Here is a 27,403-nt window from a genome sequence, read left to right as displayed (position 1 = left end):
ATCAGGGGAGCTCTTTGAGTTGATCAGAAAGTCTTCAGGGGACCCACAAGCCAACGGGCAAGGGATCGCAAAGACGCCTCTTGAGGAAATGCTTCACAGGAGCCCACGGTCACTCGGGACAGGGTAGGCCTCTGATTTTCGCTGCAAAACCTGCTGGAGGCTTGGGCCACAAATGGTCCAATGCACAAGTTCGTAGAACATCGGGAAGGGGCTGCACTTGACAATAGTACATGGTACCCGGGTATTGCTGTTCCTCGTCACTCGTGGGGTCCACTCACCTCAGCTCTGCTAGGGACTCACAATGGCCATCGAGAAGTCAGGAAATCCACTTCTGGGGCTGCAGGGAGCTCGGACTCCAGCGGGAAGGGGAAAGTTTGCGACCGTTGATTAGAGTTTCTGGTGGAGATTCTTCTGTCTTCCAAAGGTAGTGGAACGTCGAAGGGCCAGGATTCTTCTTTGTAGAGTGTCGTCCAGGGTTATCTGTTTTGCAATGGCAAGGTTTGCTATCTTATACTGAAGATAGGGGAGGGACTAGCTCTATGACCACTCCTCTGGGAGGGTCAGGGTAGGGGGTGGTTACACCCACTTCCCTTTGTCCAGTTTTGCACCTGAGCAGGGAGAGGTAGCCCCTGAACCGGTTTGAGCTGGCATATGCACAGAGGAGCCTACTGCTCCCCCAGTGCAGGACTTCAAAGCACTCTAGAAGTGCACCCACCCAGCCCCAATACACTAAATCCTGTCTGGAAGGTAGTGACACCTCTCTGTGACAGGATGCCTATTGTTGGGCCTCCTCCACTGTGAGTTTCAGTCAGCAGCAGGAGGGCAGCCCGGTGTCTGTGCTGGTGGCATCCATTTTGTAATGCCAGGGTTCTTTCAGATTTCTACAGTGTTACCACAGTAGGTACATGTCGTCCCCTCTAGAAGGGTGGGATCATACTCCCACACCAGTTACTGGTGTGGGGGTATGATTCCAAGTTGTTTGACACCAAACACGACATGTTTTGATGCAGTCATTCCAAAGTTAGCATTAACTGGGAGGTTATAATGCACTTATGCACTTAAGAGTATATAGTTTACCCGCATCCACAAACAGCCACAAGGAATCGACCCTGCCAGCTGCAGAGGGGTCCTGCTCAGCAGAGGCACCCCCTCACATTGTAAACCAAGCACCCTGCCCTCAGGATTGATAGGGCCTGCCATAGGGGTGGCTGATAGGTTTATATGTGTGTGTATGGTGAGATATAGAAACCTATACCTCAGTGAGGAGTGCTAACACTGCCTCACACAGGCTGCAGTAGCAGGCCTGTGGTGTCAGATTGAGTCTGCTTCCCAGGGGTGGCATATTACATGCTGCAGCCCCTGGTAGGCCTGTGAAGTGCCTATGCCCTAGGTACCTAAGGTACCATATACTAGGGGCTCATAAGGTACTACAGTATCCAATCACTAGTGCATCTAATATGCACACCAAGTCGTTTAGAGAGAACAGAGAGACTGGGGCCCTGATTAGCAGGGACCCAGCCTGGCTATAGCCAGAAACCAGTGTATACATCAGAAAAAAAGTGGGGGCAACATAAGTGCAGATCCTACTCTCCTACAGATCCGATTTTGAAAATCGCGGTAGGCTTGATCTGCCACTGCGGAGCCGGTCATTGGTGCATTTGAAAAAGGCTGACCTGGAATACCAATTGCAGCAGCTTAGAACCACTGAAACGATACCACGGGGCTATATATGTGTGGGAGAGAGCCCCACATTTCCACTGCTCACAGAGCCTGCTGCCTGACACCCTTCACCTGCTGCTGCCTCCAAGGACTGCTGCCTGAGACCCCTCACCTGCTGCTGCCTCCAGGGACTGCTGCCCGAGACCTCTCACCTGCTGCTGCCTCCAGGGACTGCTGCCTGAGACCCCTCACCACCCACAGCCACTTCTGCTGTTTCATGTCCACAGTGATGGCAAGGACTAAGAAGATCCCTCCCAGTCCCTTCACAAGCAAGGAGCTGGAGGTCCTGGTGGACGAGGTGCTCACACAGTACCCAAAGCTATATGGTGCCCCAAATGTTGTGGTAAGTCTTCAACAGTGGGGGTGAGAGTGCAGGAGGGCACACATATAGTCGATCTGATGCAGTATGTGCCTGAGAGTGTGGGGTTGTGTCATGAACTGCCTAATATGCTGTTTCCTAGGGTGAAGGGGGGGTGTACCCTACTCCACACGTTTCCCTGCCTGCACATCAAGATTGGAGGGGCAGGTTGTCTTGTCAGCCATACAGTGACGCAGCAAGTTGGTAATGCATGAGTCATGACATTGAATCGCGACCTACGGTGCCGCCCGTCAGAGCGAGCCCGTATCTTTGTGGTCAGCGGTCTAGTCTCTCACGTTTCCAGCACATTAAATTGCGCGCTGGAGCGTCCGCGCAGCCTGTGAAACGTGGCTGATGCCATTGGTGTGCGTGTTAACTGTTGTTGCTGCTATGATTGCGTGATTTGCACAAAACATTCATTTCTATTGAGCTGCCTTGTTATAACGTTTTTTGCACATTTTTAAGTAGTGAATTATGAGCTGTGAATCACAAAGAAACTCTGTTTAGTAATTTTAAAATCTGAATCCTGATTTTAACTGTCAAGTGTATTTTAATAGTGGGACTGATTTGTATTGAATTTTACCGGTTCCAATAACACGCACTGACTTAAACTGAACCAAAGTATAGACATTGAATCGCGACCTACGGTGCCGCCCGTCAGAGCGAGCCCGTATCTTTGATGTCAGCGGTCTAGTCTCTCACGTTTCCAGCACGTTAAATTGCGCGCTGGAGCGTCCGCGCAGCGGGCGCGCGCAGCGGGCGCGCCAAAGGCAAGCCCGTCTGCGCCCGTCGGCGCCCGGAGCGCGTCCAGCGCCAGGACCCCTGGTTCATTCCCCATCCATAAATATAACTATAAACAACTGATGGACCTACAGCCTGGTGAGTGCAGGATTTGTAGTGCCTGGGAGGAGGGCATGAACATAAATACATATCTATGTATGGGTTGTGGGTACCATTTTAACCAATCCATAGGGAACAAAAGGAAAGTCTTTGCCAAACTAGCATCAGGTCGTAAATACCGACACGAAGTCAAAAGATGCCAAGATGTACAACAATATCACCCTCAGAGGCTAGAAGGAAAAGGCAATCGGAGGCAAGACAAAATAAGCAGGAAGGCAACACTAACGGTGTCCTGTATGCTATTAAACACTCGATCGCTTGTAAAACACAAATATCAAGTAGAGTGTTTACTTCAAACAGAAAACCCTGACATCACTTTTCTAACCGAGACATGGACCGACGCTAGCTCGGATCCAGACTGGAATATAGCCCCCCCCCCCCCGGTTACTTAATGGTACAACACGATAGAACAGAAGGAAGAGGTGGTGGGGTAGCAATAATATACAAAAATAATCTAAAGTTGCGATATGAAATCATAACTACACTTCCATCTGAGACACTAATGTTTTCTTTTAAATTTAGTGACTCCTTCTCATTTAAAGGTCTATTGATGTATAGGCCACCAGGGCCAAGAAAGGTGTTCTCACAGGCTATCCTACATTTTTTTGGAATCAAGCCTGGACGATTAGTACCTTAACATTATAGGAGACTTCAACTATCATCTTGAGTCAGACACTAACCCAGACACAGTAAGTCTGGTAGACAATCTGACAGCATATGGTTTCTCTCAAATCGTGCTGGAACCCACACATTGGGCTGGCCATACCCTAGATGGGATTTTTACAAATCAAGCAGGTGTAAAACTAAGGAAAACACTACCATTGCCTTGGACGGATCATAGAGCTGTATTTTTTCAGATAACAAATAAAGATTACATACTGCCTCAGCCCCTTCCTAGCCGGAACTCGCAGGTTCGGCTATGGAACAAGATAGAAAAAGTCTGCCTGGAACAGGCATTAAGTTCAGACCCACTTATCCTAAGCAAGGATAACGATATAGCAGCCAGCCAATTTGATAATTGGATCAGAACAGCGGTAGATAAAACAGCCCCAATAATTAACAAAATTAATAGAAGAGAAACGCCAACGGCACCATGGTATAGTCCAGAGGTAAAATTAATAAAAATGAAATGCAGACGAACAGAAAGAGCCTGGCGCAAAGAATATAGCCAAGAGCACAAATTATTATATAATCAGTGCCTGGAGGAATACAAACTGGCTATTATTAAAGCCAAAAGGATCTATTTCACGGCTAAAATAAAAGATGCAACGCACTCATCAAAAGAGTTTTTTAAAACGGTACAGACATTGGCTACTCCCCAACATTCAGGCAAATTTATACCTGATGAAGCCCTCTGTAACACAATGGCTGTCTTCTTTCAAAATAAGGTACAAATAATATATGATGACCTATTAAAGTCAGTGAACAGCAGGCTAGATGATAATCTTTCAAATATAAAGGCCTGGCCAATTAACAGCAGATTGGGTTGTTTTACGACACTCAACAATGAGGAAGTTAACGATCTCTTAACATCCATCAAATCTGGCTCTCCAAATGATCCTTGCCCCCCAGCAGTTTTCCATCTGGCCGCTAAGGCTATTAGTAAAGATCTTACTCCCCTCCTGAATCAAGTGATAACAACAGGAAAGTATCCTGAGGTTTGGAAAAAAGCTTGTATAAGACCGATCTTAAAAAAACCGACCGCAGATCCACTTGAACCAAAAAACTATAGATCAATCTCCCGATTGCCACTACCAGCAAAGATCCTGGAAAAGGCCATAAATAAGGAGCTAATCCAGTACTTAGAAGACAACTCTCTACTGGATTGTACTCAGCATGGATTTAGGCCTTGTCACTCAACAGAGACAGCACTGGTGCTGGCAACCGAAGAGATCCGGAAGACAGTAGATGGGGGCAGCAGAGAAATTTTGGTTCTGCTAGACCTCTCGGCGGCGTTTGACACCGTGAACCATCTGGTATTGGTGCAACGGCTGAAACAAATTGGGGTAGAGGATATTGCATTAAATTTACTTGCCTCCTTTTTAGAGGCTAGACAGCAGAACATACACTGGGGGAACATGCAATCAAGAGCGTTTCTCCTCCCATGTGGGGTTCCACAGGGGTCTGCTCTGTCTCCAACTCTTTTTAATATATATGTTGCTCCGTTAGCCAACCTGGTCAAGAAACATGGATTTTCCATAATCATGTATGCTGATGACTCACAGCTCATTGTTTCAGTTACTGAACCGTCTGAAATGGCAGCCAGTGGCTTTCATGCATGCTTGACGAACATTATGGAGTGGATGAGCGTAAATTTCTTAAAAATAAATACTGAAAAAACCGAGGTCCTTGAATTCGGTAAAGGGCCATCGGTCTGGAGTACTAGCTGGTGGCCCAAGGAGGCGGGGGTATGTCCCACCCCCGTGGCTAAGGCCAAAAGTCTAGGGATAACACTAGACAATCAATTAAAACTATCCGCCCATATTAATCAATTAACGTCCTCCTGCTTTCTCCTCTTAAAAACTTTGAGGAAAATATTCCCATTTCTAGCAATTGAACTCCAAAAAACAATAGTAGTCGCACTATTTTTATCAAAATTAGATTATTGCAACGCTCTTTTTGTAGGAATCGATAAAGCACAGGAAAGGAAGCTTCAATCACTGCAGAATATGGCAGCTAGACTGCTTATGAATATTCCTAAGGGTCATTCTACCTCAGAGGCTGTCAAAACCCTTCACTGGCTTTCAGTCCGTCAAAGGGCCAATTTCAAGGCTCTATGCTTGGTACACAAAGCCCTCTATGGTGGTATATCCAAGGATTTTAGGAAACTCTTCACAAGATATCTCCGAGCGAGACTGCTTAGATCGTCCTCAGAAGGATTTGTCAGTGTTCCAAAAACACGGAAGGCTAGATGGGGAGGACGTACTCTATCCTTCTGTGCAGCAAATCTATGGAACCAGATGCCAAACCTTCTGCGCTGTCAACCAAATCAGATGCAATTTAGGAAGGATCTAAAAACATGGCTTTTTGGGCAAAACTAAGACACACTCCATATGGTATTTACCCAGATTTCACAGTCCTAGCGCCAAGACGCCACGGCATTCGCGCGCTTTACAAATAACAATTCAAATCAAATCAAATGACAGTGATTGCTTGTGTGAATGGCTGTGTAGGTACCTGTTGTCCATCTCAGTGTGAGCCCACCTGGTCTGCACAGTCACCGCCTAATCTGACAAGGACACATCACTGAATGTACAGTGTTACATGTGCGTTTTTTGCAGGACTCTCCATTAATGAGCCATCTCAGCCCTGTAGATTGCACACAACTGGCCCTGTGAGAAGGGTGTGGATTTGTGAGGTCATGTTCCTCAATGTGAAATACATGACACAGTGATCTATTCACAGGGCAAGGTCGTTGAGGCCTGCGCAGTGTTGGCCACAGTGAGTCTCCCCCAACACCTGTTGATATGTAATGTATGTGCTGCTCAACCTAGAGATGGACAGTAGATGTGGGCAGAGTGCAAATGGCTTTCTGTGCTGTCATCCTGCTTATATATGAGATTTGCAGGTACTATGTCCCCCCTCACACATACATGCATTTACGTGTGCTTCTCAAATGCAGATGTACCATGTGAGATGCATTCCTGTCTCTGCAAGACATATCTGTGTATTTGGGATGAGTCAGTTTCAATCTACTGTCCTGAGTGATCTTGGTACATGACACTGTCACTGATGTTTGCCCCCTCTTGTCTCCCACGCCTGCAGCTCAAAGTTCACCAGCGTAAGGCCGTGTGGAGGGCCATTGCGAGCAAGGTGCAGGCTCTGGGTGTCTCAAACCGACGACGCACCCACTGCCACAAGAGGTGGGACGACATCTCATGGCTGGCAAAGAACGTTGCGGAGATGACACTGAGGCTGCTCCCTTGCACTGGCAGGTTGGCACGGCGCAGCATAACACCACTAATGTGCCGCATCTAGGCCGTGACACACCCTGAGCCGCATGCACGATTGAAGAAGCATCAGCAGCAAATTAGGGGTGAGTATTCTGGGAAGGGTGACTTTGGCTGTGTTGGCTGCATGTGTACACAGCCTGTGCCAGCGCTGGGCTATGTGATGTTGGTAATGTGCTGCAGTGGCTTGTAAGTGGCCTCGGTGCTGGTTGCAGCTGTCATGCATTTGTCATACCTGTGCTTCCTAAGGGAATTCTAGTTCTAGGCATTTCAATAGCACTCTGGGTTGTGGGTTTCAGGGCTGAGATATTTGTTTTACTGTTTGAATGGAGCCACATGGAGGATGTTGTGCTGTGTGGTCATCACATGGCTCACTTATGCCTGTTTTTCTTGTTTACATGCACTGTTTCAGTAACAAAAGTGTGCTTGCACAATGTTAGTGCACAGGGTGATGTGCAACATGTAGATTTAGTAATCTTCCTGGTTGCTTTGCTTGCATATGTTTGTTCTGTTGCTGCCACTGAACTGACCCTACATCTCTCTCTCTCTCATGCAGCATCTCCCGTGGTCACGGAGGAACAGGGGACGAACACCAGTGGTGGGGAAACAAGAACCACAGCTGCACAGGAGCCCAGTGACACAGATATGACCAGCGCCTCGGAGGGGGACAGGAGTCTGATGGAGGAATTACGGACCAAGACGCAAAGTTCAACGTCATCTGATGCCAGCGGTGACGCAGCCATGTTTGCGGGCACAGGGAATGGGGACTCTGCATCATCTTCCACCACACAGCGTACAGTGCCCACCCTCTCAGCCACTTCCTTTGGTGCTGCCCGTGTTTGCACCAGTAAGAGGGGAAGAGTCTCCTTCACACCAGGCACCGCAGCCCCTGCCCCTGTCCCCCCTACTGCCATCAGTTCTGAGTCTGTGGACCTTTTGTGCCAGCTGTGTGTAGGCCAGACAGCTCTCCTCAATGCATTCATAGACCACGACAAAAAATTGGCTCACGTGGTTGCCTTCATGGAGGGCATACATTCAGACGCGGGTGGGCTGCACCGGACTGTCCAGTCGTTGTCCTCCGCAGTGACAGCATTCCTTCAACTGGCTCAATCTCGGAGTCCGGCTCCAGTCCCTTTGTCCAACCCCATTCCAGTGGCCACATCTGACGATAGTGGCCACGCTCCACAGACCTCAAGGCCACGATACAGCACACATAGCACACAGCAGCAGCAGCCCATGTGGTCCAGGCCGCAGACACCATCCCCACAGAAAACCAAAGCCACCCCGGAGTGCAAAGACAAAAGCCTGTCATGCGACACCAGGGGCCAAAAAGCAAAAAAGCAGATCTCAGCCAAGAACTCTCCTGTCTCAAAAGTGTCTTGCAAAGACAAACAGACAATTTCCGTGCCCACTGGGAGGGTGGTGCCTGCCAAGGGTACATATAGTAAGGGCTCCAAGGCAGATTCACCCACTACCTCGACTCCCATTCCAAGCCCAGTGAAGCAGGGAAAGGAGGGAACTGTAGGGGGAACACCTGGTAAACATGGGTTGGAAGGGCAAAGGCAAGGCCAGGCAAAGCGTACGGCTGGATCCAGTACGTCCCCAGAGGGAGACCTGCCGTCTGCACCTGCTGCAGCCTTGGTGTCGAGTGTGCCTATCTGAAAGAAACACGTTAGTTAGATTCCTCACCTTAGAATATCCCCAGGCGTCAGGCTGGATCCGGAAAGATTTTTCATCAGCAATACCCCTTTGCGTGTCGCTAGGCATCGTCTGTGGCTCCGCGTCCGTCGTTGGCGTCGTGCGCCGGAATGATGTCGTAAGAGTACTTAGACGCCGCCCTCACACGCTGACGTTAGTTCTTCTTTTTTCTGCGCCAGACAGCGCCGATCCAGGAAGAGCTTACCCCTTAGTCACTTTTTGACAAATATTTTTGACTCTTGTTGGTCTTCTGTCAACTCGACTTTGGTGCCGGTAGGATGCCTGGTTTTAAGGCCTGTGACTCCTGTCATCGACTGATGTCGGTAACGGATCACCATCGCCGGTGCCTTTACTGCCTGGGGGCCGACCATGATGCGGAGTCGTGCCTCGACTGTCAGGCTTTGACCTCGAAGGCTAGGCGGGAGCGATCCCATAAGCTTCTCGAGCTTCGCCACTCGGCTCCGTGCCGTTCACGGTCCCGGTCCAGGAGGAGGTCGAAGGACCGATCGCGGAGCCGCAGCCACCATCATCGCTCGTCGGGCTCGATGTCTTCGGGTAAGTCGAAGCGCTCAAAGTAGTCCAAGAGGCGACAACGCTCTTCGGACTCCCCTCGCCGGTCGCTCGACTCGGTCGAGGGTCAGGGTGGTCCCACCCAAGCGGCTCCGTCGGAACCGCAGGAGCCGCGTCCGTCCCCATACCCGCCGGTTCCTGGGACTGACGCGAGTGCCTTCCTCTCAGCCATGAGGGGCCTGGCTCTGCCGTTGACGCCTGCCGGCGCGCCTTCAGGCCCAACGGGCTCGACTGGGCGACCTCGCGAGCCGGCGGCTCCGGCGCCGTCGACGACTTCGGTCCCGACGCCGCAGGTCCCCGAGGGATCCAGGCCTCGATCTCTACCAGCGCCAGTCGACCTCACGACGCCTCCTCCGCCGGCGCCGACACCGGTTCCACCTCCGGCGCCGTCTCCGGATGACGCCATTCCCCGGTTCATCCCCGGTCCGGGTGCAGCGCCGCATCCGACGCCGATGGATGAGCATTTCATCTACTGCCCGGCTCCGGTTACTCCCCCTGTTTTTCAGGAATCGGATGACGGGGGTGACTGGGAGGGGTCTGAGGACCCTATGACCAGGCTGGCTGAACTTTCACAAGACTGGGCAGATAAACTGGGGGATGCCAGTGGTCTGGACACCTCCCTGGACGCTGGTTTCATCTCTCCTCCGACTGTGGCCTCGGAGGAAGGTGCTGCTTTTTCAGTGGTGCTGCGCAAGGCGGCCGAAGCCCTTGGGCTGGAGTTGCCTGCTGTGGCTGTGAGGACTAACATCCTCACTGAGGTGCTTCAACCGTCAGCAAGCTCCTCGGAGCCTCTGCTGCAGTTCAATGAGGCACTAGTGGGCGTTCTGCAGGGCACCTGGTCCAAGCCCTCCACAGTACCTCCTGTGGATCGGAACGTGGCCCGGCGCCACCACCCTGATCCGGGCGACCCCAGTTTTCTGTCCCAACACCCCACGCCCGAGAGTCTGGTTACCCAGGCCTCAACTTCCCAATCCTCCTTCCCGTCCGGTCCTCCGGATCGGGAATCCAAGAGACTGGAACAGTTCGGAAAGAAGCTGTTCTCTTCCCTTAGTTTGGGACTGCGGTCCTGGAATACCGCTTGCCTCTTGGACCGTTATTCCTACTCTCTGTGGGATACGGTGGAGGACGTGCTGCCCTTGTGTCTGGAGGAGGCCCGGTCACGGCTCACCCAGGCGCTTGCTGACGGGCGAGATGCAGCACGGCATGCCATATGATGTGGACTAGACACCACAGACTCACTGGGTAGGGCGATTTCAACCACGGTGGCGCTCCATCGCCACGCCTGGCTACAGTCCACGTCTTTCTCGGGGGAAGTCCAGAGTACCCTCATGGATATGCCCTTTGATGGCACTCGCCTCTTTGGCGAGAAGGCGGATAGTGCGCTGGCTCACTTCAAGGACACCCGGGCTACGGCCAAATCCTTGGGTCTTTCAGCCCGCGGCCGCAAACTTCCACCTATCGCCCCTTCGAGACGACCCCTCCCGCCATGCCACCGCAGTACCACCGTATGTCGGGGGATCACTTGAATCTTCTGTGGGAGGAAGTTATGGCCCTCTTGGCCAAAGAGGCTGCCGAGCGCGTTCCTGGTCCAGAAGTAGGTTGTGGTTGCTATTCCCACTACTTTCTGGTTCCCAAGAAGGGCAAAGGGGGCCTACGCCCTATCTTGGACCTCAAGAGCGTCAACGCCTTTCTTAGGAAGGAGAGGTTCAAGATGCTCACCTTAGCTCAGGTTCTGGCTGCCCTAGACTCTGGAGACTGGATGGTAGCGTTGGACTTGCAGGACGCTTATTTTCACATCCCCGTCCTGCCGGCCCACCGGCGTTACCTGCGGTTCACGGTGGGTCAGGAGCACTTTCAGTTCACCGTGCTCTCCTTCGGCCTCACTAGTGCCCCTCGGGTGTTCACGAAGGTGATGGCGGTGGTCGCAGCTCATCTGCGCTGATCAGGGGTTCCAGTCTTCCCCTATCTCGACGACTGGCTGTTGAAGGTGGGCTCGCCCCAGCAAGTCGTCTCCCACCTCCAGACTACGGCCGACCTCCTGCATTTGCTGGGGTTCTCCATCAATGTGCCGAAGTCGCACCTGAGACCCTCCCAGAAGCTCCTCTTCATCGGAGCGGTTCTCGATTCGGCGCAGTTCCGGGCCTATCCTCCGGAACAGCGGGTCCGGGATATTAAGGCTCTGATTCCCATCTTTTGGCCTCTATCCTGGGTTTCGGTCAGGTTGGTGCTGCGGCTTCTGGGGCTGATGGCCTCCTGCATCCTGTTGGTGCATTATGCCAGGTGGCGAATGCGGGCTCTGCAGTGGGACCTGAAGTTTCAGTGGGCCCAGCAACGGGGCAACCTGTCCGACCATGTCTTGATCTCGGAGGGCACTGCGAAGCAGTTGCAGTGGTGGCTCACAAACCGCGATTGGGTCAGCGGCAGATCCCTCTCCCTACCCCAACCGGAGCACGTAGTAGTGACGGATGCGTCCCTCCTGGGATGGGGGGCCACATGGGGGAGGCGGAGATCAGAGGACTCTGGTCGGCTCCATATCAACCTTTTGGAGCTGAGAGCGATCCGGCTTGCACTGAAGGCATTCCTTCCCTCTGTCCGGGGAAGTGTGGTGCAGGTGTTCACGGACAACACCACCGCCATGTGGTATTGCAACAAACGGGGCGGGGTGGGGTCGTGAACCCTTTGTCAGGAGGCTCTGCGCCTCTGGACATGGCTGGAACACCAGGGCATCACTCTGGTGGTTCAACATCTGGCGGGCTCTCTGAACGGCAGAGCAGACGAACTCAGCCGCCGGTGCATGATGGATCACGAATGGCGTCTAAACTCGGATGTGGCGCAAGGTCTCTTTCTGCAGTGGGGAGAGCCTTGGTTAGATCTATTCACCACCGAAGAGAACGCGCAATGTGCGCAGTTCTGCACCTTGGAGTTTGCAAGGCGGCACTCACTCGGGGACACCTTTCGTCGCTAGTGGAGTTGCGGTCTGTTGTACGCCTTTCCGCCTATACCACTTCTGCCCAGAGTGCTGAAGAAGATCAGGCGCGACTGGGCACATGTCATCTTGGTGACTCCGGATTGGGCACAAAGTTACTAGTATCCCGAGCTACTCAGTATGTCAATCGATCCCCCGATACGACTGCCTCTTCAGGAGGACCTTCTGTCGCAGCAGCAGAGGACAGTCCTCCACCCGAACCTGTCCAGTCTCCACCTCCATGCGTGGAGATTGAGCGGCGACAGTTGATGCCATTTGACTTGCCTCCTGCAGTCTGTGATGTTATTCTGGCAGCCAGGCGTCCCTCCACAAAAATGGTATACGCCTGCAGGTGGAACGAATTTGTGGCATGGTGCACAGCAAAGGCTGTGGATCCCCTTTCCGCCCCTCTTTCTGAGGTTCTCCTCTTTCTTCTTTCTCTGGCCCAGCAGGGCTCTGCTCTGGGCACGCTTAAAGGTTATCTTTCAGCTATCTCTGCTTTCTTACGGCTTCCTGATCAGCCTTCTCTTTTCAGATCCCCTGTTGTTTCTCGCTTCCTCGAAGGGCATTACTCACATGTTTCCTCCTGTCCCCTTCGTAATGCCTCAGTGGGATTTGAATATAGTCTTGACTTTTCTGATGTGCGCTCCCTTTGAGCCTCTTCACAAATGTTCCATTCGTCTACTGACTCTTAAGACTGCTTTCCTGGTAGTTATCACCTCAGCTAGACAGGTGAGTGAGCTCCAGGCTCTATCGTCTAAGCCTCCTTTTCTTTCTGTTCATCCGGACAAGGTTGTCCTCCGGACTCGTCCTTCCTTTCTTCCGAAAGTGGTGTCTTCCTTTCACATCGGGCAATCTGTCATATTGCCCACCTTCTTTCTGCCTCCGCATCCTTCGAAAGAGGAAGAGAGACTCCACCGTCTGGACCCAAAACGGGCACTGTCCTTTTATTTGGACCGCACAAAACAGTTCCGGGTGGACGACCAACTCTTTGCTGGCTATGTGGGCGCTAAGAAGGGACGGGCAGTGCACAAACGAACCATCTCTCGGTGGGTCGTTTTGTGTATCAAGGCCTGTTACTCCTTAGCTAAAAAGGAACCTCCTGTACGGCTGAGGGCCCATTCTACTCGGGCGATGTATCTGTAAGAAACATTAGTTAGTTAGATTCCTCACCGCCCCACCCATCCTCCCCGTTCTGCGAACCGACACCTAGGGTTAAGGCTATCCTTTCTAGGGCCCTAGATTTTTTGGCACCAGTGTCGGTATCTTGCATGGCTCTGTGTTCCTGGCGTGGAATGCTATGTACAAGAACTGACGTCAGCGCACGAGGGCGGCGTCTAAGTACTCCGACAAAGTCATTCCGGCGCACGATGCCAATGACAGACGCGGAGCCGCAGCAAACGCCTAGCGACGCGCAAGGGGTATTGCTGACGAAAAATCTTTCCGGATCCAGCCTGACGCCTGGGGATATTCTAAGGTGAGGAATCTAACTAACTAATGTTTGTTACAGATACATCGTTACCGAAGGAAAGTAACTTGTTCGTTGTGTCCACACCACTTCCCGTTGATCCAAAGTCAGGCAAGCCATTTAGAATCCCTAAGAAGTGGAAAGGCACCCCTCCACAGTCTCCCACCCACACTGTGTCTAACGTCTGCATGACTCCACCTCCTCTTGCCACTACACCACCTGGTCCAAGCAGCCCTCCGGCTTGCCAAGCCTCTGATAGCTCTACCTCAGCTGGGCCTCTCTCTCCCGAGTCAAGTTCTCCAACTGTGCCCGACACACAGCCAGCTCCCAGTCCCAGTCCGACTGACAGCCAAGTCTGAATGTTGGTCAACCTCACACACCTGTCTCTCCCACAGCAGGGCCTGTGCTGCCCATCGTGACACCCCAGACTGTGTTGCTGGCCATGGCAGGGTACAGTCGCACACATTCCCTGTGCAGCTTCTCATTGACTCACTCTGCACTTTGTGCTGCCCACTGGCCTTGTCATTCACTGCTGTGTGCCCCCTGCCTGTGCAGCTTCTCATGGACTCACTCTGCACTTTTTCCTGCCCACTGGCTTGTCATTCACTGCTGTGTGTCCCCTGCCTGTGCAGCTTCTCATGGACTCGCTCTGCACTTTGTTTTGACCACTGGCCTTATCGTTCACTGCTGTGTGCCCCCTGCCTGTGCAGCTTCTCATGGACAAGCTCTGCACTTCGTTTTGACCACTGGCCTTGTTGCTCCTTGCTGTGTTGAACTATTTGTAGGAAGGTGGATATCTGACTATGGTTACCCCCAACTTTTTGCCTAGTGTCTAGCTGGTTTTTCGACTTAGTTGGCCTGGGATCCTGCCATTCAGGGTCTCAGGCTGTCTGCTCTCTCTTTAAAATGGACTCCATGTACCCTAGGTACATACCCAATTGGTAAGGATCACCTTATTGGACCCTGTACAGTGTACCCTAGGTACCCAGGGCATAGGTGTACCCTAGGCCTCCCAGGGGCTGCAGCATGTATTATGCCACCCCTGGTCTGGCCTTCCAATCAGACACAACTGGCTTATCACTCAGCTGGGGCAAGGTTGTGTAATCACCTCTTGCTTAGATATAGTATACCTATATCTACCCTTAATATAGACACATGTGTACCTATCAGCCACTCCTATGGCAGGCCTTAACAATCCTGGAGGCAGAGTGCTTGGTAACATGTGAGATGGTGCTCTAGCATGAGCTGAGCCTGTCTGCAGCTTTTGGAACCATGTACTTATAGCTGTTCTATGATATAGCCTAGCATATACTCCCAAAGTACCTTATAATCTTAAACGGTTATGGTAACTATGGTTTGGCTTTATCAAAACATGTCGTGTAAGGTGTCTAACACTTTGGAATAATACCCCCATACCATTTCTGGTAATGAGGATATTATTCCTCCCTTCTAGAGGGAGAGACATGTTAAAATCATACTTTGCTGTTTAACTCTCCCCAAAGCCTCAGCATCACAAAATGGATGCTGCTGCCACAGACACGAGTCTGACCTCCTGCTGCTGGGAGCCCTCCCAGCCAGGGAGGCCTGGACAATAGGTTTCCTGCTTGGGGAGGTGCTAGCACCTCCCCAGACAGACTTTAGTGTATTGGGGCAGGGAGGGCTGAAAGGAATGAGACATGCCTGGGGCACACAAGGTGCTCCATGCATAGTCCAGTTCAAACTCCAGCCCCAGCTATGGCGCGAAACTGGACAAAGGAAAGGTGGTGTAGCCACTCCCCTTCCTGGTCCCACCCATAGGAGGGACCTTGCAGGTAGCCCAGCCCACTAGCCCAGTATATTAGTAGCTAGTTGGGCCCTGCTAAATTAGATTATCCTGAACCTGCAACTTGAACAGAAACTCTGGACCTTCGACATTCGACGAAAGAAGAAGACTGAAGAATCTCCCTTGTGGCCAAGGAGTGGCCACCCTGTGCGAACAGGCACCATCAAGAGACTTACCCTTTGCTTTGCTGAAGTTCTACGAGGGACCGACTGCAGAGCCCGACCAGAGCCTTGACTTCCAGACTTCTCCGACCCTGATCCACATCCACAGCCGAGCTGAGATCCGTGGAGGCGACGAGAGACGTGGGACCGGCTACCTGGGAAAAGTGGCGAGTATCTTCCAGCACAGCTTCTGAGGCACCCTCGAGGTTGTGCACCGGGGATTGAGAAGCCCCAACCCCAAGCACCATCTGCACCGAAGATCAGCCCCCCACACTCCACGAGTCCTGCGTGGGGCCCTTCTGCATTTCCCTGCTTGCCGCGTCTGTCCGGTTGCTTGCCCATTGGCTAGTAACCTTTGCGACGACACACCTTCGATTTTCTACTGCTGGTTTGGCTCCTCCAGACTGGCCCCTGCTCCTCTGCAAAAGAGAAGCACCCCAGACCTTCCTGGTCTGCACCAGAAGCAAGTCCTCCATTCTTCGTGGGTTCCGCTTGCCAAGGCTTGGTGAGTCCTAGTTCGACTTCGACGCTGCCGACAGCACGAGCCTTCGTGGGACAGCTCGCCTCCTGGTCCTGGTCGTCCTCAACGTCTCCTGGTACCCGTGGCTGCTGCGACAAGCTTCACCTCTTCACCTGCAATCTCCCGACATCGCCTGGTTCCTTCCTGGTTCCACGTGGTCACTGGCTAGTGACACAGACTCTGTCCCTTCTGCTTGCAGGTATCCTTCCTTCTTGATCCCCACCTTGGGATCCACCGGACACTCTTCACTGACTGCCTGTCAGCAACTTTCCTTCAGGCATCCATAGAAGTCCACGACGAAACCCGACGCAAGTTCACACCTAGGCACCCGCAGCCCGTGGGCTAGGTAACTTGGGTACTCCGGTGCTCACAAGGGTATTGAGTATCCTAGGGTCTAGTTTCCGAGTCTCGACTTTCTAGCTATACCAGAAGTGTCCTAAAACTGCTTAATTCTAACTGCTAGTGATTCTATCGACTTTTACGCATTACGCATGAGTGTTTCCACTCTGCACCTGAATCCCGTGGGCCTCCCACTTCCTAATCTTGGGTAGTATAGGGTAGCCCCAGCGATTCCCTAGGCCTAGGCCTATCCTATTTCCGTGACAGTGGCCCTTATACCACTTACTTAGTATATGGTTTGCGTGGCCCCTAGGGCCTAACTGTATTACTTACCTGTGTGACTTAATGTATGCTTAAATAAGACTGTGTTGTACTTACCTCGAATCTCATAAACAGTGCTGAGGGTTTGACTAGAATAAATACACTTTATTTTATATATATATCTGTTGTGGTGTCCTTTCATTTGGTATTCAAGGGATTATACATGGTATAACAGCTGGCTTTACATGCCATTCAGAGTTTAGCCTAAGACTGCTCTTGTCCATGCTACCACTAGGATAGCTGGTCTATAAGGTTGACTTTACAACCAATCACCATAAGGGTTGTTTGGACTGATACAAGGTGTACACTAGAATTAGTGACGTCATATATCAGGCCAACTTCTCACATTGGTGAGCAGCGGTTGGGATCTGTGCTTGCTGTTGTAATACCATTGTAATCTCGAGATACTAAATTGAAAGATCACATAAGATATTGTTTAGGTACATATAACATAGATTATAAATACTTAAGTCCTACTGGACTTAGTTGTTGTAGGTTGAAGGGCCTAGCACACCCTGACGACAACTACTAGAGCGGTTTAGTAGATACAACTAGTGTAGGTGGGTGCACACACCACACCCTCGCTAGAATCATGTCCCTGAATGGAGATCACACTGATACTCCCTCAGGAGAGGAGAATCCTAGACAGATTCCCTCTAGATATGATGCATTCACTTTCCAGGAGATGAGACAACTGTGTACCTCCAGGAGATTAAAACAGGGTTCCAACCCTACCCTTAGGCAGCTAGTGGAGCTTCTGGAGGCCTATGGTGCTGAAAGAGCTGCCAAGTATGGTGCCATAGCTGTAGATAAGGGCCTCCCCTCCACAGAAGAGACCCCTGACTTAACTGATACAGATGAGTTAGAAGAGACCTCAGAGGAAGAGGGAGGTAGCAAGACCCCAGTCAGAAGACTTAGTCAGGCTAACTTAAGCTTGCATGGGAGCTTCCCTTACAGGCCCCCAAGTAATCTTAAAAAGAGAGATAGGAGGGGTAGATCTCCCTCAGGGGACTCTCTCCACTCCTATCACTCAAGAAGCTCCAATGCTTCATCCCACAGGGGGATGACTTCCCCCCAGAGGAGAGAGCATGAGGCCAGAATGAAGGAAGCTAAACTGAGGATTGAAAGGGAAGAACTTGCCCTTGCCAAAGAGAAGCTTGCTCTTGCCAGAGAGCAAAAATTGTGTGGGTCAGAACCCACTGGTGGCAGCAACATTCCTAGAGATAGGGATAAGTCTTATGACCATAGAAACCTAAGCAAGATAGTCCCCCCATATCAGAATGGGGATGACATCCACAAGTGGATGACTGCTTTGGAGAGGGCCTTCAAAGTACAGCAGGTACCCCAGAGTCAGTGGGCAGCTATCTTGTGGCTCTCCTTTTCTGAAAAAGGTAGAGACAAGCTCCTCACAGTCAGTGATGAGGAAGCTAACAATTACAAGGTCCTGAAGAGTGCTCTGATAGATGGGTTTGGCTTAACCACTGAGCAATATGGGTTGTTGTTCAGAGACACCCAGAAGACACAGACACAGGACTGGTCTGATTTTGTGGATTGTGCCACTAAGGCTTTGGAGGGTTGGTTAACTGGCAGCAAGGTGAAGGACTATACAGGATTGTACAACTTGATTATGAGGGAGCAGATCCTTAGTAATTGTCAGAACCAGCTTCTCCATCAACACCTGGTAGACTCAGATTTGACCTCTCCCCAAGAATTGGGAAAGAGGGCAGATAAATGGGTCAGGACCAGGATTAGGCCTAAAAATCAGGGTGGTGACCAAAAGAAAGATACCACCAAGCCTCAAGAGAAGGGTGGGGATAAAACAAAAGAGAAATCTTCCTCAGGGCCCCAAAACTCCACACAGGGTGGTGGGTCCCAAGCTCCCTCCTCTACCACAGTTAAAAAGCCTTACTGCCATGAATGTAAAATTCCTGGGCATTGGAAAACTGACAGCAGTTGCCCAAAGGCTAAAAACAAAACTGTTCCTCCAGTTACTCCTGTCACACCACCTATTACTGTCAGCAGTAATCCCCCAGGTGGTGGGAGTGCCCCCAAAAATTTGGTTGGGTTTTCTTGGGGAACACAGGGGGACCCTGGCTTAGCCAATTCCCCTACAGCAGCTACTCTTGTCTGTGATGGTGGCATGGGGTTTGCCAACTTCACTGCCTGTCCCAACACTTTGGGTAGGTACAGACAGGAGCCCTACATCAATGGTAGAAAAGCTGAGGCCTACAGAGACACTGGAGCTAGCATCACTATGGTGGCCCATAGGCTAGTTCCCTCTGAGCAGCTTTTGCCTGGTTTCTCATACCAGGTAACTAACATTGATGGCAAACAGAACAGTCATCCCATGGCAGAGGTATGTCTCAGCTGGGGAGGTGTCACTGGCCCTAAAAGGGTGGCAGTGTCCCCAACCTTGCCTGTAGACTGCTTACTGGGGAATGACTTAGAACTCTCAGCTTGGGCTGGAGTTGAACAAGACACCCATTCTAAAATGGTAGGCCTTTCACAAAAGGGTAGTGGGGTTGTGCCAGCCACAACCCCTGTCCAAATAGATTTCCTCCCTGAAAAGGTTGGAAAGGCAGTGGTAGCCACAGCCCAGGCAAAGACAGACTTCCCTGTAGAGACTGGCAGAGCTGTGACAGTCACAGCTCAAACCCAAACTGAGTGCCTCCCTGAAAAGGTTGGCAGGACTGTAATGGTCTCAGTCCATACTCAGACTGACATAGGTGTAGTGATGACTGAAACTATGGATCACTCCACACAAACAGAGAGTAGTGGGGAGGAAGAAAAGTCTCCCTCTCCCCAGACATTAGGAAAAGGTCAGCCTCCTCAGGGATCTGACCTCACCCCTTGTGAAAGAACTGCCCCAGAGGTAGCCAGGCCTAGCCTGGCAGAGCCTCTGATGTCAGTGGACCCTTCCAAGGTGGGACCCAGTCTGGTGCAGGTACCCTGCCTCAGTCAGCCCAGGGCTGCATAGGACAGGGAGGCCAGTGGACCCCAAGAGGGCCCCTGTCCACAAGAACCCCCATCAAAAGAATGAGGATTGCCTGGCTAGTAGCCCTAGCCAGGTGATGGTTAAAAACATTCCTGAGGGATCTCCTTTACAGGTAGTTAGGGACCTCCCCCAGAGGGATTCTGTTGGACACAGGCAAACATGGGACCTAAGGGCCCCAAACCTGACCTGTCCCTCCAGTAAGCCCACAAAAGGGACCCAGCCTCCAGCTTTAGGTAGCCAGAGGCTGACCCTGAGAGCACAGTGCAACTCAGTTAAAGACAGAAAGGCATCCATGGTGGAGGATGATTGGAGGAAGCTGAGGCCTCACTCTGAGGACACTCACTTCAGTACTCCATCTCAACACCAGCCTTTTACTTTGCAAAGACACACCCAAGGTAGAGATTCCCTATGGTGGAGACCCTATGATACCTTTAGGATGAGGGATTGCTTAGTGGACCATGAGACAGGGGGTAACCATGCCAGTGCTGGTTCTTCCTTATATGGCCACTTAGGCAATATAGGCTTACCTGGTCAAGGACAGCCTTATCTCCTTTCGTTTGGGGGGGGGTTGTGTAGGAAGGTGGATATCTGACTATGGTTACCCCCAACTTTTGCCTAGTGTCTAGCTGGTTTTTCGACTTAGTTGGCCTGAGATCCTGCCATTCAGGGTCTCAGGCTGTCTGCTCTCTCTTTAAAATGGACTCCATGTACCCTAGGTACATACCCAATTGGTAAGGATCACCTTATTGGACCCTGTACAGTGTACCCTAGGTACCCAGGGCATAGGTGTACCCTAGGCCTCCCAGGGGCTGCAGCATGTATTATGCCACCCCTGGTCTGGCCTTCCAATCAGACACAACTGGCTGATCACTCAGTTGGGGCAAGGTCGTGTAATCACCCCTTGTTTAGATATAGTATACCTATATCTACCCTTAATATAGACACATGTGTACCTATCAGCCACTCCTATGGCAGGCCTTAACAATCCTGGAGGCAGAGTGCTTGGTAACATGTGAGATGGTGCTCTAGCATGAGCTGAGCCTGTCTGCAGCTTTTGGAACCATGTCCTTATAGCTGTTCTATGATATAGCCTACCATATACTCCTAAAGTACCTTATAATCTTAAACGGTTATGGTAACTATGGTTTGGCGTTATCAAAACATGTTGTGTAAGGTGTCTAGCACTTTGGAATAATACCCCCATACCATTTCTGGTAATGAGGATATTATTCCTCCCTTCTAGAGGGAGAGACATGTTAAAATCATACTTTGCTGTTTAACTCTCCTCAAAGCCTCAGCATCACAAAATGGATGCTGCTGCCACAGACACGAGTCTGACCTCCTGCTGCTGGGAGCCCTCCCAGCCAGGGAGGCCTGGACAATCGGTTTCCTGCTTGGGGAGGTGCTAGAACCTCCCCAGACAGACTTTAGTGTATTGGGGCAGGGAGGGCTGAAAGGAATGAGACATGCCTGGGGCACACAAGGTGTTCAATGCATAGTCCAGTTCAAACCGGTGCTGGGGCACTCCAGCCCCAGCTCTGGCGCGAAACTGGACAAAGGAAAGGGGGTGTAGCCACTCCCCTTCCTGGTCCCACCCATAGGAGGGACCTTGCAGGTAGCTCAGCCCACTAGCCCAGTATATTCGTAGCTAGTTGGGCCCTGCTAAATTAGATTATCCTGAACCTGCAACTTGAACAGAAACTCTGGACCTTCGACATTCGACGAAAGAAGAAGACTGAAGAATCTCCCTTGTGGCCAAGGAGTGGCCAGCCTGTGCGAACAGGCACCATCAAGAGACTTACCCTTTGCTTTGCTGAAGTTCTACGAGGGACCGACTGCAGAGCTCGACCAGAGCCTTGACTTCCAGACTTCTCCGACCCTGATCCACATCCACAGCCGAGCTGAGATCCGTGGAGGTGACGAGAGACGTGGGACCGGCTACCTGGGAAAAGTGGCGAGTATCTTCCAGCGCAGCTTCTGAGGCACCCTCGAGGTTGTGCACCGGGGATTGAGAAGCCCCAACCCCAAGCACCATCTGCACCGAAGATCAGCCCCCCACACTCCACGAGTCCTGCGTGGGGCCCTTCTGCATTTCCCTGCTTGCCGCGTCTGTCCGGTTGCTTGCCCGTTGGCTAGTAACCTTTGCGACGACACACCTTCGATTTTCTACTGCTGGTTTGGCTTCTCCAGACTGGCCCCTGCTCCTCTGCAAAAGAGAAGCACCCCAGACCTTCCTGGTCTGCACCAGAAGCAAGTCCTCCATTCTTCGTGGGTTCCGCTTGCCAAGGCTTGGTGAGTCCTAGTTCGACTTCGACGCCGCCGACAGCACGAGCCTTCGTGGGACAGCTCGCCTCCTGGTCCTGGTCATCCTCGACGTCTCCTGGTACCCGTGGCTGCTGCGACAAGCTTCACCTCTTCACCTGCAATCTCCCGACGTCGCCTGGTTCCTTCCTGGTTCCACGTGGTCACTGGCTAGTGACCCAGACTCTGTCCCTTTTGCTTGCAGGTATCCTTCCTTCTTGATCCCTACCTTGGGATCCACCGGACACTCTTCACTGACTGCCTGTCAGCAACTTTCCTTCAGGCATCCATAGAAGTCCACGACGAAACCCGACACAAGTTCACACCTAGGCACCCGCAGCCTGTGGGCTAGGTAACTTGGGTACTCCGGTGCTCACAAGGGTATTGACTATCCTAGGGTCTAGTTTCCGAGTCTCGACTTTCTAGCTATACCAGAAGTGTCCTAAAACTGCTTATTTCTAACTGCTAGTGATTCTATCGACTTTTACGCATTACGTGTGAGTGTTTCCACTCTGCACCTGAATCCCGTGGGCCTCCCACTTCCTAACCTTGGGTAGTATAGGGTAGCCCCAGCGATTCCCTAGGCCTAGGCCTATCCTATTTCCGTGACAGTGGTCCTTATACCACTTACTTAGTATATGGTTTGCGTGGCCCCTAGGCCCTAACTGTATTACTTACCAGTGTGACTTAATGTATGCTTAAATAAGACTGTGTTGTACTTACCTCGAATCTCATAAAGAGTGCTGAGGGTTTGACTAGAATAAATACACTTTATTTTAAATATATATCTGTTGTGGTGTCCTTTCATTTGGTATTCAAGGGATTATATATGGTATAACAGCTGGCTTCACATGCCATTCAGAGTTTAGCCTAAGACTGCTCTTGTCCATGCTACCACTAGGATAGCTGGTCTATAAGGTTGACTTTACAACCAATCACCATAAGGGTTGCTTGGACTGATACAAGGTGTACACTAGAATTAGTGACATCATATATCAGGCCAACTTCTCACACTATTCCCTGTGCAGCTTCTCATGTACCTCATCTGCACATTGGACTGACCACTGGCCTTGCTGTTTGCCCCCTGCCTGTGCAGCTTCTCATGGACTCACTCTGCACATTGTCATGCCCACTGGCTTTGTCGTTCACTGCTGTGTGCCCCCTGCCTGTGCAGCTTCTCATGGACTCGCTCTGCACTTCGTTTTGACCACTGGCCTTGTCGTTCACTGCTGTGTGCCCCCTGCCTGTGCAGCTTCTCATGGACAAGCTCTGCATTTTGTGCCTTGGTCTTCTCTAATGGGGCCTATCTGTGAAATTTGTGAATAAAGACAGTTGCTCATGTTGTCTGTTTTGTCAGTGTCCTTACTGAATAAAGTCTTTCCTGTGTGTATATGGTTTACTGTGCCACATGCTCTGTATGCCACTTCAACATTGCCAATGGCTTGTCTCACTTTTTCTAGTTTTTACAGGTGTGATAGGGACTTCATTTCCTCCTGACTCTGATGCTTGTGGGTGCAATGATGGTGGTTTACGATGAAATACCGGTATCATTATCATTCTTTCTTCATGTTAGCTATACTTTACACATGTCAGGTTTGGGGGCACTTCCAGCACAGTGTGTGATTCTTTCCACAGGATTGCAGGCATGCTGGCCAGGCTCATCATGTATGTGTGTTCTTACTTTCTGTGTGCCCATCAGTGTAGGTGTATGGTCATGTTGTGATGGTCAGTCATCCTAGTCACATGGGTTACTTTTAATTTGTGCACTTGGGTGGTCAAGAAGTGAGCAGTGTGAAGGGGGTGTGTTTGTCGTGAGTGTTGATGTGTGTGTGCCCATGCAATGTCAACTACACACATGTGTCACCCAGGAGTAGAGTGCCTGTTTGTGTGATTGTTCAGGCCTGTGATTGTGTGCACATGTGTGAGTTGTATGTTGTGCACCACTGTGCAGTGTGTTGGTGTGTCCTTTCAGTTCTGATTGACCCCTACTTGTTGCTTTTTCCAATTGCGAGTATGCAGAGTGTGTGACTGGCAAGTCAGGGTTTTGTTTTGTTGATCAGCCATGTGTCTTGATACTGCTTGTACTCACTGTGCATACCTGCTCAACCACACTGACATTGTGGGTGTGATATGCTCATGCATTGCTGTCACATGGTGCTTTATTGCCTCCAGTGTGGCATGTGGTGTGCAGTGTCATACCATCCCCTATCTGAGCTTCAGATGCCTTGACATTGTGAGGCAGCACTCCCTCTGACTGTGTATGGTGCACTCCTGCCATGTCCACTACTGGAGTATACACCACTTCACTTTAATGTCAGCTGTCCCCTTGTGTTGCCTGTTTGTGTGCCTCCCCATCACTTCATTTGTGACACTGTGCTTTGTGGTGCAGATCTTTGTCCAGGAGCACTGTGCCACTCATGGCATTTCCCCAATTAGTTATCTGTGGTGTTGAAGTACTGTTCAGCAGTCATGGTTGCTCATGTGCAGTTCAACTGTCTGTGCTGGCCAGTCCTCTGGTCAAGCTGTTTCCACTTTGGTGTCCCAAGCTTGTGCATCTGTGGGTGTTGTGTTAGGTGTATGTGTGTATGCTGGGGTACTGCTTGACTTCCTGAGTGTGATGTTGTGAGTGTGCTGTTTTGCTTGTTGTGGGTGTTCATGGTGTTTCACTCATGGCTGTGTGGGACTGGTATGTTTTGTGTGCACACACTGCTTGTTGTGCATGCAGTGCTGTGGGTGTATGTTGCCTTGTCCTGGCCTGGTGTGCATCCCCTGATGTCCTGCTGTGTTTGCTATGTGATTTATTGTCATGTGCATCTGTTGTGTGTTTGATGTGGCTGTGTTGTTCTGTGATGGTGCACTTCTTGTCTGTGTTGTGGTATGTTGTCTGTGCATTGTTCCTGACTAATGAGGTTGCGCACTCCTGTGGTGTCTGTGCTCCCATTGCCTTCCCACAGTTTTGCTGCACAGGTCATGTGTGGTCTTGTTGTGGTTCTGTGTGTGTTTCTGTTGAGTTATGTGTTTGGCTGTTGTTTTTGTGCAGACATTGGTTCTGGCATCTGTGTGTGTGTGTGTGTGTGTGTGTGTGATGTTTGTGGATACCTCCAGGGAGTGTGATTGTTGGTCTGTGTATTGACTGGACATTATTGACACCCTTCTGTATGTCTGCAGGTGTGAGGGGGGTATGTGTGAAGAATCCTACTTGTGTTTGACAGTCATGGAGTGTGTCAATGTGCCCTGTGTGTTGTGCTGCTGGCATACTCCAGTGAAGTAGTTGTGTGCATATGTGTCTGTTCACATTTTGACTTCAGGGCCTTCCTTTCATCCCTGTGCCTATACATGGGTTGCCTTGCTGTCTCCCTGAGTTGTTGCACTGAGGTGACTGTGGTTTGACTTCACTCACTGTGCCAGCCATGAGTGTTTTGATGGGGTGAGGGTGTTGTTCTCTGTTCCTTGTCTTGCTTGTGATGTACACATGCTTGTTGGTTGTCTCCTTGGCCTTCCATTTGTGTGACCTAACTTTGGCTTTCCTATATGTTGTGCTCCATTGCTGGTGGCATGTGGTCTGTGTATGTGGCTATGTGTCAGTGTGGGGTATGTCTCTGTGACTTGGCAGGCTGTGTGTCCAGTAGGCTGTTTGTTAATTGTATGTGTGTGTGTTCATTTTGTGCTTGTACTCAGCTTTCTTGCCATGGATGTGATGTTGTTGTGGTGTGTGGGTTGCTCTGGCCCTGTGGTTCTGTGCTGTGTGTTCCTCTGCAGCTACTCCTGCTGTGACTGTCTCCCTGGTTGTTTGTTGTGTGGTGCAGGGTGTGGATTCACCTAGCTTGGGGTTGGGCATGGGGATGCACAGGAGGGTGCACATGGCATGTCCATTCAGGGGTGGGCAGTGTGTGGAGTGGGGAGGAGTGGCCCTGTGTACTTCATGCCCTGCCCATGCTTGGCGCAGGCCCTGCCTTCTGCATTGTGCGCATGTTTTCCCTTGTCTTCACCGCTGCGGTGACGTAACCGGGACATTACTTGGAGATCGCAGTGATGTGTGAGCTGGCTGCGGAGGGGTGGCTTGGTGGCAGGTAGGACATGTGTGGGTACACTTGTGGATGTGTTCCTGTTCCCACCAGGGTGTCTGGTGTGGCCAGGGACCCTGTATCAGCCCATGAGTTGTATGTTGTTGTTGTGTGCGGGATTGTGTTGTTGCGTACCTGCGGCGGCGTCCGCGATGGTCAATGAGTTGCTGATGGTGTATCAGATACAGTACCGAAAAGACGTGAAGAGCTGGATCCATTGCGGTCGGGACCGAGAATCAGGTTTCGCGCTCCGCTGTTGAGCTTCTGCCATCTCTAGTTGGGTGGTTTCTCCGCTGCAGTGCGACTGGCTTTTTGTGGCATCCTGATTTGTACAGCGGACGCGACATCATTCCACACGGCGGTGAGTCTCCATTGGCTCCCACCGCCGCGGTGATGGGCGCACTTTGATTGTGGTTCGCGTTGCACCACGGCGGACGGAAAATGGGCTGTGTTTGGCCATACTAATATGGCGGGGCGTGAGGCCCGCTGCTAGCATGCGGAAAAAGGCATTTTCCGCCACCCCAGGCACCGAACACAGCATGCTGCAGGAACAGCGCCTGCAAAGTAAATCACTCAGGTCAATCAAAAGGCAGCTATGCCATATCCACAAGGACCAGAAGAACATGGGGGAGGGCATCATGGCCATGGCAGGTGCCATCCGTGACCTATGTGACACTTTAAGGCACAACCAAGCCGCCAGTGATAGGGCTGGCCAACGTGCCAATGCACGCCTTCACAACTATACAAAGGCCGTGACCCGCCTCTGCACCACCACCAGCACTCTCACACGCAGAAGCGTCACTATGCAGGTTGAAATGGCGCACTGCTGCCAGGACATAGCCAGAGGACTTGCAAAGGTCACCACTGCTGTGGAGCAGCTGCAGACGGCCAACGCAGGTGGCAGTGCTCTCATGGCCTCTGGCAAGAGTGAAGACACCTCCAGTAGGAGCAGCATCACTCCTACATTGCCAGGAGAAAGACGGCGCAGTGCCAGACAGGGTGCAGGACAAGGGAAAACCATGGGGGGCACTCAGCCTGGACGCCAAACACCACCAATGCGTCACCGAAGGAGGTGAACTGTGCGGTGACACTTAATGCTAAACGGGTGAAGTAACCCTACTATGCTGTTTGCACAGTTACTTGTGCCTTACCTGCACTGTGTGCATAACATGTGCTGGGGACAGCTACAATTTTCATTATTGTGAAGTGTGAATAAACACTGCACACATTATCAAGCTTTTTTGTCTCATTT

At 51.2% G+C, this 27,403-nt stretch overlaps 1 protein-coding gene across 1 annotated transcript in view; it reads left to right on the top strand.

Annotated features, from left to right (window-relative positions):
• The window catches only part of DNAH8 (dynein axonemal heavy chain 8), a 13,985,216-nt gene that overhangs the window by 5,024,991 nt on the left and 8,932,822 nt on the right, over positions 1 to 27,403 (top strand). The gene's annotated exons all lie outside the window — the stretch shown is intronic.

The sequence above is a fragment of the Triturus cristatus genome, chromosome 6, assembly GCF_964204655.1.
Source record: "Triturus cristatus chromosome 6, aTriCri1.1, whole genome shotgun sequence".
NCBI classification, from domain to species: Eukaryota; Metazoa; Chordata; class Amphibia; order Caudata; family Salamandridae; genus Triturus; species Triturus cristatus.
The sequence above is the reverse complement of the archived record's forward strand: the minus strand, read 5'-3'. Positions and strand labels throughout refer to the sequence as shown.